This window comes from Lagopus leucura, unplaced genomic scaffold, assembly GCF_019238085.1.
Source record: "Lagopus leucura isolate 7727_CA_CO unplaced genomic scaffold, USGS_WTPT01 Super-Scaffold_100047, whole genome shotgun sequence".
Lineage (NCBI taxonomy): Eukaryota > Metazoa > Chordata > Aves > Galliformes > Phasianidae > Lagopus > Lagopus leucura.
The window spans coordinates 2,004,019-2,018,373 of NW_024962293.1; the positions used below are offsets into that span (position 1 = coordinate 2,004,019).

General features: G+C 41.5%; 1 protein-coding gene across 2 annotated transcripts in view; it reads right to left on the bottom strand.

Moving 5' to 3' along the window:
- Positions 1–14,355, bottom strand: part of TSHZ2 (teashirt zinc finger homeobox 2) — a 211,825-nt gene that overhangs the window by 31,546 nt on the left and 165,924 nt on the right. The window lies entirely within an intron of this gene.

Genomic DNA, 14,355 nt, shown 5'->3' on the forward strand with positions numbered 1-14,355 from the left:
TCGGGTCTATTTACACAATTCATCCTTTTAAACAACTCAAACTATGTGACAAATTTTGTTATGGCAGAAATTAGTGTCTTCATTACGAAGGACTTCTTTTTACACATAGGTAATTTAAAGAAGCTTTTCCCAGGATTTTCTTCTATGAATATAAAAATGATATCAGCTGGTTGGTATGCCTTCATATTTGCCTTACTTCTGGGATGCACTATACTGTTAACTTTCACAGAATATATTCTGTTCCCAAATTACTGAAATCATCTTGCTTTCCTTGGAGACATTTATAGTAGGAGAGAGACCTGTTACAAAAATCAGGAGCACATCTGGCATGTTACAAAGACAAATATTCGTTATATTTTTAAGAGAAAACAATAATTCTTCCTTCATACATTGGTTATTCTTTAAAGTCTTGGGGTCACTTGAACACATAAAGCACAAAGCCTTCTCCTTTGTGAGAAGTGAAAACGTGTTTTAATTTTCTAAAAGACACCAATAGTTTTCCTTCTGCTTTCCCAAGATGACACATTCCAGTAAAAACCAATGGTGAATAATGGTCCCTGCCAGCAAACTCCTCCGGCTAAGAACTGCAGCGAGCGGGCAGGAGGTTGGGAAGAGGCAGGAGGAAAGCCCCGTGTTTTGTACAGCAATCACTGCTGCTGTAGCTGCCCATAAGCATGGATGTGCTCAAGTGGTGATCAGATGCAGCCCTGGAAGGCTGTGGAACGGAGGGCCACAAAATGCAGCCGGATGCCATGAAAGCGCTGCAGGAAACCTGCACTGGATAATGATGTGCTGGGGTTGTTTGAAGTTCATCTGGACACACAGCACTTCTCCAGTTTCATCTGGGTGGATGCAGATGATGCAGGACAGCACAGAAATAACAGGAATAATACGCGGTGCCTGAACAGACACTTCTGAAAGGCTTATTATGTTGAGATGCGTCTGAACCAAAATACTTTTTCCAAACAGTTTTGAAGATGGGGAGTGATTGACATTTGAAACCAAATCATGAGCCACGTTTTGAAAGAAATTATTTCTTTTTTCATGAGGGGCCAAGCAAAATCCCTGAATATCAGCCTACCCATCCGTCTATCGCCTCTGTATGGGGCTATTCAAATCCATATCCAAAATTTTAGGCTTCATCTGATCTCTGATAATAGATTGTCAGCTGTGATGCTTTATCCCCATAAATTGTAGGCTGACACACGTTCTTTCTCAGGTAGTTCATTCATCTTAAAGCGTTTTGTGCTTCTAATTTGTCATTTTTCTCCCTGCATCCCTGCTGACCACAAATTACAGATGCTATCTCATCATGGGGCACCATAACAACAATAAAAGCCTCAACAAAATAGTCAGGATCTGATCCTGAGTGGAACTGAATGCCTTCAATTTTCCCGGGTGCATCTGGGAGCAGAGAAATACCAATGGTGCCCAGGAGCACCTCGGCTGGTTCCCAGGGATCCCTGCTGTGGGCCCAGGTTCTCTTTTTCACATAAGGATCAATAAAAGCACAGCCCACTGTGCAGTGCTATCAGCTGTGTATGAAGCACAGAGATGGCACCAATTCCAAAGGAGCTTGCTATGAAGATATGAAACTACAGACAAGAGAAAACAACGGATTTGAGTCATGGACACAATGGAATAACATACACAGCAGAAAAGGATGAGGTCTCAGCAAAGTCCCAGCTGACCGCTACCAGGCTGAATCAGCTATTTTCTGTTTCTTTCCTTTTCAGTTTCTACTAGGCTGTAACTTTAAGGACTAATATTCATTTTCTGCGCCCTTCTGTTCCTTTTTTTCCCCCCTTCCAGACAGGTTTTGCAATAACCCTGCTGAAGCTAAAGCCAGGGTTACTAAAAGCGATCCAAGTTTGAAGATATTGCCATTTTGCAAGGCTGACTGGGTGTGGATAACAAAATTAAGAATCAGCCTTATTGTGAATTGGCATGGAAAGAAAAGAGATCTGAACTGTTCACACGCCTTCCCACACTTTGCTCCAAAACATTACAGAATTCTGTTCCTGGAAAGATAAAAAAATCACTGGCAGGTTTCAGTACCTGCATCTGCAGTTAGTGCACAATTACCATCCTCCTATAGGCAGGTGCAATTAATTAGCTACATTTACAATTACAGCAGCTGTGTACAGACACAATAGGAGAGAAGCAGCTCCTTCACACTCAGCCTTCCAGTTTCCACGTGCCTGCAGACACCTGTCCCTTCACTCTCACCTTTTGTGTCGTACTTACGTGCAGGAGCTGCAATATTAAAGCAAAAACCGCCTACATCACATTTTTAAGGCATCGGGAGTCTTTTCTTTCATCTCCCACCAGATTTTTAACATTAAACAAGAGTACAAAGGCTACTGGAAGATCTTTTCCTGGCACAACGGCTTTGGTGAGCATGGGGGCTGCCTGCGAGGCCACCACTGAGCCCCAGCCCCCCAGAAGCCCACTCTCCAAGGAGTTACAGCCACCACCTCCCTGCACTGCATCGAAGAAAATAGATGCGATTTTCTTTACAAAAGAGCATTTCATTTAGGGAAAGAAAGAAAAAGGAAAGGCAGAGTTAACACAGCCATTATTCTCCATCTCGGGGAAAGCAAATCCTATTTTGCCTGTCATTACAGTAGGTAGAAAAATCCTTTCATCCAGTCATTAGTTGTAAACATTCCCGCGCCGCCTGGGACCAGGCCTCTGTTTCCCATCCCGTGCCGAAGCCATTTTCTAATACTAATGTTTTATACACACATCTCAGATACAATGCGAACTCCCCCAACCCCAAAGGCAACGGGGCATTCGTTTATACTAAATCAGAAGTGTCACCCTTGGCAACCTGCAGCACTGAAACATTTATTCGGCTTCACATTGCTGGCACTTAGAATTATTTCTTTCATGCCTGATAGCCGAATTACAATATGGCAGGTTTCCCCGGAGCCACTGGATCATTAGTGCCAGCTCACAACATACTTTCAACTGATATGGCATTTCATGTACAGCTGCCAATCAAGGGATGGGGAATGCAAATGAGGGTGGGCCCATTGGTGTTCAATTACTGTACAGTGAGCTCGTACGGCCCCGCTAATGACTGGCAGCCGTTTTGCTGAGTGGAGGAAGAGCAGAGAACAGAGGGAGGAATTCCCTCCGGGGAGCCGGGTGCGAGTGCAAGAAGTTTTTACATTTGATTTCCATATTTATTCATTTTTTCCCCCCTCTGTGTGTTTCTAAACACGAGGCCGAAAAAATACTTAGCACAGCTTGTTTTACAAATACACAGCCTTGTCAGTTCAGTCGATTGCCAAGGCCACATCAGCAGAAGATTAGGCTTTTTTTCCCCCCGTTCCCTTCAAAATATATGCCTGTCTTCAGAGCGGCCCAAGATGCCTCAGCCTTGAGGGAGTTTTAAGGTACATGGAATCTGTTATTATCGTTCAGTTTTGTGATTTCTGCCGTCCTTTTCACACACAAGAAATAACGATGCTGCTCTGCCCACAACACACATCCTCCCTCTACTGCTCGTGAGCTCCTGCTGCCACAGGCTCCTGCTCCATGCCCACGTCTGCAGGGGTTGGCCCACGAGAAAGATGAAAAACAACGGCAATGCTATGAAATCAGAACTGCTGAACACATTGATACATCACTGTAGGCATTACGGCAGCCTGAGACCAATGGTGGTGGGTTCTGGGCGTGCGTCACGCCAGGCAAACTGAATCAAAGCACTGACAAAGCATAACAGAAGGGAAGGTTTTATCCCACCTCCACTCCCTCAACATCCAAGTTCGAGGAGCAGAAGATGATACCCAGCAGTTTCGAATGGGATTTGCTTTGCATTTCAGCATCGGTCACACCAAAATCTTGAAGTGAAACTGATGGTATGGGGGAACAAAAAGAACCTGCGCAGGCAGTGCCTGTGTGACACGTGCAAAATAAACATGCTCTGCCTCCCCAGGCTTCCATGCTAACATGGCACCCCTTCACAAACTGCACGTGGGCTATTCTTAAGAGAAGCAGCTCTGCCCGGTCCCTGTAGGAGACAGATTTGACACAGAACAAAGCCAATGTCCAGGCTCAGCCCAGCCCACAGCTAGAAACACAAATGTTTTGCACGTGCCATTCAAAGAGAAGTAGAACACTGCAAGGTGGTTCTGTTAGTATGCTTTTTAGTTCAGAAAATAAATCCTAAATCTTTTTTTTTTTTTTTTTTTTTTTGTAAAAACACATTATTCAAAGGAAACTTTCACCAGCTCTCAAGGGTACAGTGGATTTCCAGTCGAAACAAAGGACCAAAGACAGAACAGGAAAAAAATAAATCAAAAAATATAGTCTTCTCCTGTGTGGGAAAGAAGCATTTCTCTTTGATTCTGTTCAGATGATCACCACTAGGGGACCAGGCTACTCCAATATTATGGGCAACACAAATATGCTCTTGCTCTGCTAACAGCAAGGCTGGGACTGCACACAGAGGTGATCAAGCCATGGGACTTGGTATTTTGTTATGCTACATTAGTGGAAATGAAGAACTCCTTATAAATGTCAACAGCACTGAATCCATACCTGTTAAAATATAATTAAAAAATGAAGTAGTTCTTGTGTCTGCATAGTAGCTGCTTTTTAATGTTAATCACTGAGTCACATTTAAAATCCTTTACAAACAGGAAATGATGTGAATGACTAAATGTCTTTGTTGTTCTTTACTTATTAAAGCACAGCAGAAGCCAATTAGACTTGTTTTTCTTAATGCTAGGTAATAAAGTGGAATGCTCCTATTTTCCGTAAGCAGACTGCAGTCCTCCGCAGGATGGCATGATGGAGAAATACCCCAGAAGTCACTGGGATAGGAAGCCTGATCCTGCATTAGTGAAACTTGTTTGCATGCCTGCTACCAACGTACAGAGGCCAAATGACAAGTCTGAGGTGGAGGCTGGTAGGAAGCAGATTTCCTGCTTGCACGGAATGTCTGAGATATGCTCCTGCTTTGTTGGCACTCCTCCATTTAACTGTTCGCAGTGGAGAATAAAGCACTGTGTTGGACCTATCCAGCCTATTATTTCTACCACCAATACTTAACAGTGCGCACCGAGAGCTGCTGCTGTCTATAGAACTGCAGCGGAAGCATCTCTGTCCCTTTGCAGTGCATCTCAGGAGGACCTGGGAGCTCAATCTCAGGAATAAAAGAACCATTTCTACCTGGCACTTAGCCCTGAACTGATTGCCTTAGTTTCTATCTCTAAACGTCACTTTGGGGAGCAGTCAGTGGCAGGACCGGGATCACAGCCGCTGTGACCTCACGTGTGCATTTCACAGCCCAGCACCACAGGTCTTGGTATGAGACCTGCACTATCATAGAACATCCCCTCCCACTTCCCTGCTATGCCAGGGGCTGAGAGCACACCTCCAAACAGTTTCTGTGCACTGATCTGTGCAATGCTGCCCTACGTGTGCCCGGGGAAGGAAAGGAGAGCGGAGAGCAGAGAGCACCATGGCAGAAATCCCTCTTTGGCGATCCTTGGATGAATCCATTAAAAGGAAATTCCCAGAATATCCCCAATATAACCACAGTTGGCATCCTAATATATTCGTCTGTGTTTCTCTTTTTCCTGGTATGTTGAAGGAGAGTTTTAAGATTAAATTATCAGTTGTTTTAGTACTTATCTAATACCACAGGCCTAATTAATTTTGCTGTTATAGAGACTTCCTTGGAAATTATATCCCATGATGCCGTCCGCTCCTAATTCACATATCCTTCATGGACTGATCTCTCAGCCTATGGAAAAATAAACACTTTTCCCTTAAGGAAGCAGGTGAGAGAGTATATCTGTTGCTTCTGGTTTGTGTAAGATGACAATCAATGCCTAAATCTTCACAGAATAATTCCAAAAGACAAACTTGGTCATACTTGACTGATAAGAAGAGAGGTACTTTACGAAATATACCTGTATGTGATATTACAACCTGACATAGGAAAAAAAAATAGGAAAAAAAGACCCTCATGGTTTAATTACGTATGGAAATACAGTTGTCTGCACACAGCTGAATGCCTAGCAGTTCCTGTCAGCAGCTGCAGCCACTGCACATTCACCACATCCAAATGTACTCGACTGAGTGGAAGAGGGAGGTTGGTGTATGCTCCAGCACCAGCCCTGAGGTCAGAATTCAATCCGAATGATGTGATGAAACCACGATGCAAACCTTACATAAGTTGCACAAAGGATCACGTGGCGACCGTTAAGTGCCATCCTTTGGGTCTAAAACCAGCATTTCCAGGCACGCAGAAGAACATGCTGGCAGCAGAAATAGATAGCAAGTCTATGTTTGCTGGAGGAGCAGTCCTTAGAGAATAAGATCTCAAGTTCGCTGGTATCAGTCTTGATGTTACACTAAGTCCATGATACTGAGGTATCCAATGCCTAATTTTATGAGGCATATCAGGGAATTTTTTAAATTTATACTTCTGTAGCAGATCCTGCACAGCAGGCTCAAGGTATCTTGCAAACAATGCTACTGGCAACACTTCCCTTCACAGTTTGTTACCAACACAGGAAGCCTTTAGCAGAACCGCAGTGTTAATTTTGGACATGCAATACTGTCCACTTCTATTGTGTCTCTCTGTAAGAAAAAGTGAATGTTGGAAATTATGTCTCCTGCATCTTGATGACATTTTAACAGCAATTAACAATTTTCAGGTCAAACCAAAGTAGAGCTCAGAGACCTCAAGTTAGCACTGGTTAGAGTACATAATAAAAACAGCACAGTCTGAGGTTCAGATCTCACTCTGCCAAAATCAGAGGATCATATTGAGTGCATCCCTCCCAAACAGAGCTATTTGACCACTTGCACTTCTGCTTTTATAAAACACAAGTGTAAAACCTCGAGGTTTTTCACAAATCGGGCCTACTGTTTTCTGGTAAGACCTGAGGTTAGTTACCCCGCACAGCCTTGCCTTTACCCTTAACACATGGACAGTGAGAACAGGGGGTTCACAATTCAAGGCTGAGCAGCAGCTGAGGCACTCACTTGACTTTCCCAAGGTACAGCACCCAAAATTAGAAATGTAAATTTAACAAATACCACTCTTGTCTTTAGACTCCCACTTGAAAAGGCTGAGTATGAAAGTTGACGTCTGAGGCATGCTGGGCCTTCGGGATTGGCAAGTACTTACATCATCCACCCATGGCTATCTTCTCCTGGCATTCTGCCTCCTCCTCATTACTGTGAAACACACATGATTAGACAGGACTGTCCAGGGGCCAACATTGCCCACTAACATCAGAAACTGGATCCCCCAACTTAACGGCGTTAACGATATCACATGAGTGGCTCATGTCTGGCACTGCATCACCACTGCACTTCCAATCACTTCACTTGATATTTGTTACAAAGAACATGGAAATAACAAAGGCAGACATGAAGCAGAAATGCATCAGGATTCATTCTTTAGGTGTAGACATCACTCACTTGCAAATGATTTCCATAAGAGTACAAATCAGTGGAGTTGGGCTGCAGAACATTCATAACTTGGGAATTACACTTTTCAGTGAAGGTACAGGTGATAAATCAGATGACATTAAAATTTGGGGAATGAACCTTTAAATATTTTGTAACTGAGAAAGAGGGGTGTGAGGAATAGCATGTTTTCTAAGCAACGAAAACAGGAGAACTTAGAAAATTTACTCAGAAAAATACTTCAGAGCATCAAAGATTTCTTCATGCACTGATTTGGACTGTGCTGCCCTCAGGAGCAAGGTGCAGAAAAAAATAACAGAACTATTTCCTTTAAGGACAGAAAGGCAACTAAAATCCCAAAGATAACTAAGATCAAAACTATCAAAAAATACCCAAGGTCCCAAAAGACAAAGATGATGATCAGTCTGAAAAGAAGCCTTACAGGGACCAGAGCTCACATATGCTGAAATATCAATTTACGTTTGTAGGTCAGAAGTTGATGTTTGCAGTATTGTGAAATAAACGTGTCAGGAGAAATACATCACTCTCATATCACGGGGCCATTGGCAACACAGTCAATACATTGATTAGCTCTATTGTCACTCCTTACCACCTGATATAATTCGTTGCAGACTCTAAAATTGAAGAAAATGTTTTCCCCAAATATTCCCCCTCCCCACAGATTCTCCCTTTTTGTTGCAAGCCCAAGTTTTATCACCACAAAGAAGCAGAAAAATGACAAATGTGAAACAGAGGTGCAAATACACGTCATGTTAGTGGATATGAAAGCTGCTAAATTAATGCCTGAATCAATGGCCATTGTGTTGGTCACTTGGAGGTTTTTTTTACTGCCTTTGTGCTTGTCATATACTGGAAGCAGTGCAAACAAATCAGGTGTGCAAATGAGATTGTAGTCAGGAAGATTTGGGTTTTTCTCTGTTACTTTACGCTTTAATTTTTTTATGAGTCTCTTGTGTCTAGTTTTGTTTATAATGCCTAGTGGCAGATCCTATTTGTGACTTATCATTTTAAAGCAGTTTTTGTATTTCATCTCTGCTGAATTCCCTCTGGAGGATGCTACCAAGGAGGCTAATAATGCCAACAAAGCCTACTGCAGTAGTGGAACTCAGGAAAAGAAGCAGATTATGTTATTGCACTTTTCCAGGAACGTCAGATTCACCTCGTCTGCTGCAATACATGTCCCTCTTTTTGTCTGTTTTTTTTTCCAGAATGGGTGGAAATGATCCACAGTCACTCACGCTGTACATCACTTCTTTCCCTGACACGAAGGATGATATAATCAGCGAGCAGACTTTGAGCAGGAAACTGAAACAGTGCTTTATGCACTCTCTCTGCCACACAATCCATTTCAAAATCTGTCGAACTGTCCAGCAGGTTGACAGTGCTGATCAGGAGGCATTACACCCCAAAAATGTCAAATAACTGCTAAACACAGAGAAACACTTTCCAGGATTTTAATACTTCCTGTTGAGGGATATGAAAGATTCACTGCTAATACGACAAAAATTCTACCTTTACCGTAGATGAGCACCACCCCAGAGGCAACACCTGATTGGTCATTGGATCCAGTTTGTCAACAGTCACAGGATGAAATTCCAGTGCATCTCTTGTGCACTCGACCTTTGAGTAAATCGTTGGCAAAGCCGCGCTGAATTCTTCTGAACAGGGAGCACTGGCTGCTCGGAAGCCCTGTGGTCTGGGGAGCAAATACCTGCCTACAACTAAGGAGATGCAGGGTCTATTCTTCATCCCATGCCTGATTTCTAGCTTGCCCCCAGCAAACCATTCCACCTCTTGTGCTGCTGCCCACTCTGTTGGCTTTGCTGTCTGGCCTGAAATCTCATTAGGGCAAGGACTGTTTTGTTTTGCAAGCTTTCTAGAAGGCTACTTTAATACTTGGCTTGATTTGAGAATGTTTGCAAACTGCTTAGGATGTATGATTCAGAAATATTAAAGTGTGACTGAGAATTAGCAATGGGTTGGAGGTGACGACATAAGGAAACCTAGGGGTACATAATAAATATGTAGCTGTTCTTTATTAAAAGCATTACATAGCTCCTTTTTCATGTCAGTACTGAGAAAAAAAAAAAAAGAGTAAAATCATTTCCCCTGAAGGACAGCCTACTGGAAAAGTGTCATCCCTTCTTGACCCAGCCTTTAAACTCAAGCTTACTGGCAAAATGGTAGAGGAGTTAGCATATCATCTTGGGGTGTGCAGCAGTGCAGAAGAATTTGACAGCCTCCTGGATGAGTTCTGTATTTACCAACTCTTGGATACTGACAGTGTTAGGAAAGGGCCAGTAAACACAGCAGTGCTCTAGTTCTGGGGCACTGTTCTTGGCAAGAAGCAGGCACTGGGGCTGATTTTTTTTGTTCAGTTAGACTCACGTCGATTCTTTCGTGCTTGCCTAACTCAAACAGGCAGAGCCTGAAAGACTTTTGCAAAAATGTGAAAGAACAACTTATAATAGTGTCTAAAGAGCCATTCCTGCCAAAAATATGTATATTCAATGAGATCCTTAGCTGGTTAAAATGGAAAAGCTTTATGCTGATTTACGGCAGTGGAATATCTAGACTATCAGCTTTACTACAGAAGGATGATACTGTGATACCAATTAACTTATGCCTTAAAGCAAGCAGATAGAGTTAAAAACAAAGCATTCAAATCTTGGCTGAGCTTGATCTATCCAGGAATTCTGTTTGAAAGACAAACAAACAGCTCAATCTGAGTACGTGCACACATCTTTTTTTACAGAAGTACATAAACCTGAACAGCTATTGAACTCCTCTTGCAACACTTACCATCAAACAAAAAGAGGTACTACAGAAGACATGATGTACAGGCGAAATATTATGTATTATTAATAATGTTGATGTAATTATTCAATGAAATAAGTATTCATGTTCTCAAACCTTAATTATTATTTTTCTACAGACTTAATCTGAATAACAGTATAGCTCTAAGTATGCTTATGTATTCTCATAGCTTAACAGTCTGGGCTTCCTGCTCAGCCAATAGAGAAATGGTGGTTCTCAACAGAATTGCTCTTGGTATGCGCCCAGCCAAGGTTTTTACCTTGCTCTGCTGTTTGCAGAGGGAGCTGGGCTCTAATTCAAAGGTACAAATACATTCCTACAGGTTAGAAGCCATAGATGCCTCCCATCTGGCATCCAAATCATTTTTTTTTTTACCCCAAAGTTCACCACATCTCAGCAGCACATCTCATCATACGACTAGGCAAAGACCAATTTGCCCAGATGCAGAGTGAATGTGTGTAAGCCTTAAGTCAATCAGACATTGCAACTGCTCACCAGACTGAGTTCTGTGTGTGAAAATGACTTTAAAAATCTATCAGCATACAAGCGTTATTATTATTTCACTTATTATTGCAAACTAATTCATCTAATAACTCACAGCATAATAATTCAGGATCTAGTTAGTATAGGATGAGATCAAAAAGCATCAAAAGCATATGGAGCATAACATTTAATTGCTCTAAGACTCCCCCTCTGGCCTTTCAGCACCACAAACTGCCTATTAATAAGTGACCAGAACGCCAACAGAGGGACGGCATTAAAAGACTTTTCTAGCAGTTTAGACCTCAACATGATGGGCGATCTTAAATTTGCCTCTAAATGAACCATTTCTGGCTCAGAATCTTCATAAATATGCAGATGTTTGCGGAGATGAATACAAGTTTGTTACGCTCCTGACACACTATCAGTTTGTCAGCCTATCCTTTTGCACTTTGCAGCAGCAAATATGGCTTCATGTAGCAACAGAAGGACCATCTTTCATTTCAGCTGAAGGCCACATTCTGCACCTCAGTCAAATGTCTCAGACAAATGCTCTTCATAAAATAAGGCAAACGTGCCTTTTTTTTCTTTATAGGAGGTCAGTTGTTATTCTCCGTGAATGGATTATTATCAAAGATAAAACCTTAACACGCATTTTCTTTTCTACTTTTTTTTAGGGTCATATTACAATCCATTGAAGTTTCGTGAATCTGAAGAAAAAAATCAGCGACAGGACTCACCATCTGTTGCATAATGAAAGAGACATGTGAATAATAGAATGTCAGTTGAAAGGGTTGCAAGTGATCAAATGTTGTTCAGCACCTCAATAATATTGCCTCGGAAAAAAAACCTTGCTTCAGATATCTCAGCACTGCAAGATTTTGGTTGTTTGTTTGTTTTGTTGTTGATTCCACAGCTGGGAGCGGTATTTAGCATATATATATATATTTAGTTAATAGGTTTCTTGAAAGTGTCAGTTCTTGAGGATAGTGGCAATGCTCACAGATACAGACAGCTGCTCCCTTCGCTTTTGAAGTTCAGGGGCTGTGGAGAATGTACACATACAGCTCATTTTTATAGATGTGGGTTTGAATTCGTAATTTAAGTCCAAACGTGCCATACTCACAACCCTACCTTACCAGTGTTGTTTGACATGAATAAAGACCTGTGATTTAATCCTTCCAAACGTTCCAAAATAAAGGGCAGATCTGAACAGATTCAAGGCCATAATGTTTTCTCCAGATGTTTTTTCCCTTTTTTGGAAGAAAGGACACAAAGTGCTTTCATATTTGATAAGTCCATCGCCCAATAGAAAGCCACTGTAAGAGACCTATTAATTATGCTTCACAATCTATCCCTTAAGGCTGTACTGTGTAGGAACACTTTCTGCGCTCTCTTAAAACAAGAGCTGTGGCTAAAAGAGCCATAACTATCATTCCTAAGATGTCAGAGAGCTGATGAAGAACCAGACAACACTAAACACAAATGCAAATTACACTGTGGTCCACTGAAAAAGAAGTTATCTTTCTGTTTCTATTCTGGCTCACACTTAATCTAGCCACCAGTGTCCTTCCAAACTCATTCTCTCACAAGCCATGCTATGCCATGCCTACATACCAACTTTTCCACAGATGGAAATATAAATGCCATAAATTACATCAGAAGCAAATTAAACAAGTGGTTACCAAAATACGGCTGCATTTGCAGCAGAATGACTCACTGCTTCTATCTTTAAGTAATTTCTCCTTTTTAATTTTTTCTTTTCCGTGTTCCACACGTTTCTATTCCCAGCCATTTTACAAGAGATGCACCCTTCTGCAAAGAACTTGGTGCTGAGGACTTTCCTTCATGCAGTAGTCAATTTCCATTTGCACTCAATGCATTTTACTAATTTTCACTTTCCTTCTGTAGAAACCTTGATAAGAAAAAACCTTCTCTTTGAATATTCAATCATTCAAATTAATGGCCATTTTCTGGGAATGTTGTTGTTTTTCTTCCTCCCATGAGTAGCGGCAGATCAAAAGTTCACGGAAGGATTCTGGTGCAATTTGTAGATCAGCTGCAAAGAGCAGCATGCCTTGCTTCATTTCTAATGGCTACAAGTGAAATGCTACATTTTCATTTTCGACTGACAATGAAAAACACCAAGTAATATTCTAGGGCCAAAAATTATTGCTGGAACTTATGAGCAAGTCATTTCCTAACAGCTTTGTTCCTTGCATACTGTCTTATCAAAAGTGCCCAGGATTTTATTGAAGTGAACTGTTCTAATGAAAAAGAGCATTTGATGAACAGGCATGGCTGCAGACTCCATTCTCTCCTTTGTGTCCAATGGCTTCCATCAGTACAACAACCAGAAAGTACTCAGATGACCACAGATGAAAATATCTAAATTTCTTTACAATTATTTTCTCCCTTTTTTTTTTTTTTAAGACTAAATTAAAAGCAATATTGTAAATATGGATGTATGGATGCAGAAATACTGAGACTAGAGAAGTACAGACCCAAATGTTCTCAATATTTCTTAAGAAATAACGTTTTAATACCAAATTCTGATGTTCCATATGTTGGGAGTGGAGCTTACCAATTATTACTGCTTTATTAGATTTAGCTTCCTCTTTGATCTCTTGTAACACTGTGCACTCAATATCCTTTTCTCCAATCCAGATGCTTGGAGTTTCACCCTACTCATGTACTTGTACTCCTATTACTTGGAATTTCTGTACTTTTGATCTCACTGGTAGAGACAGAGCCATAATTACAGTTACAGATCAGGCCGCCTGCCAGTATCAATGGTAAATAACACCGAATGACTCATAGTTTCACAGTCATAACGTGGTTTACACATTTTGGTATGCAGCTGCCCAACAGACTTAGCCAGAACGTATACACAAGTGCCAAATATCTCAGGGCTTTTTGCAGAGCAGGGGATCTGTGAGATAATTAGCTTTGGCCCTTCCTTTGGCAAAGAACAGAAGTAAAGACAGGAAAGGCTCTATTGAGAGATGAGTTCCCTTTTTTTTTTTTTTTTTTTTTTGCTGTTGTTATTTAAGAAAATGAAAGAAGAAAGTCATCAACTTGAGAACCAAACTGAGGCCCAGTACAGAAGGGTGCGATTCCTTACCCACAAGGAATGTTCTTCCTCAAGCAGGTCCTGCCTGCAGCCTGCCCATCAGAAGAGGGGAAAGGCCATTCCTCTGCCCCTGCACCCACTGCCAACATGTGAAAGGAAGTGGGTGCAAGATGAGAACGTGGGAAGCATCAGCTCCCTCTGCTCTCTGCACTCACTCTCCCTGCTCCTTCAGCATCTATTCTTTGCCTGGTGTAGCTTAAACATGCACAAGAAACAATCCGGGAATTCTATCAACAAGTTTTGTTTTTTTAAATGAAGTTATTACATTGCCTCCAAAAGAAAGTGAACATGTGTGCCTTAACTCCTCAGAAGAAGTCTGCAGTGAGCTGAAACATAAAAGCAAAAAAATTAAGGATTTATGTGACTAGCTTTTATAACATTCGTTTCAATGATGTTGTCAATTAAATATTATTATGATCTCTCTTTAAAGTGAGATGGTATCTCTGCTTTTTCCAAAGCAGCAA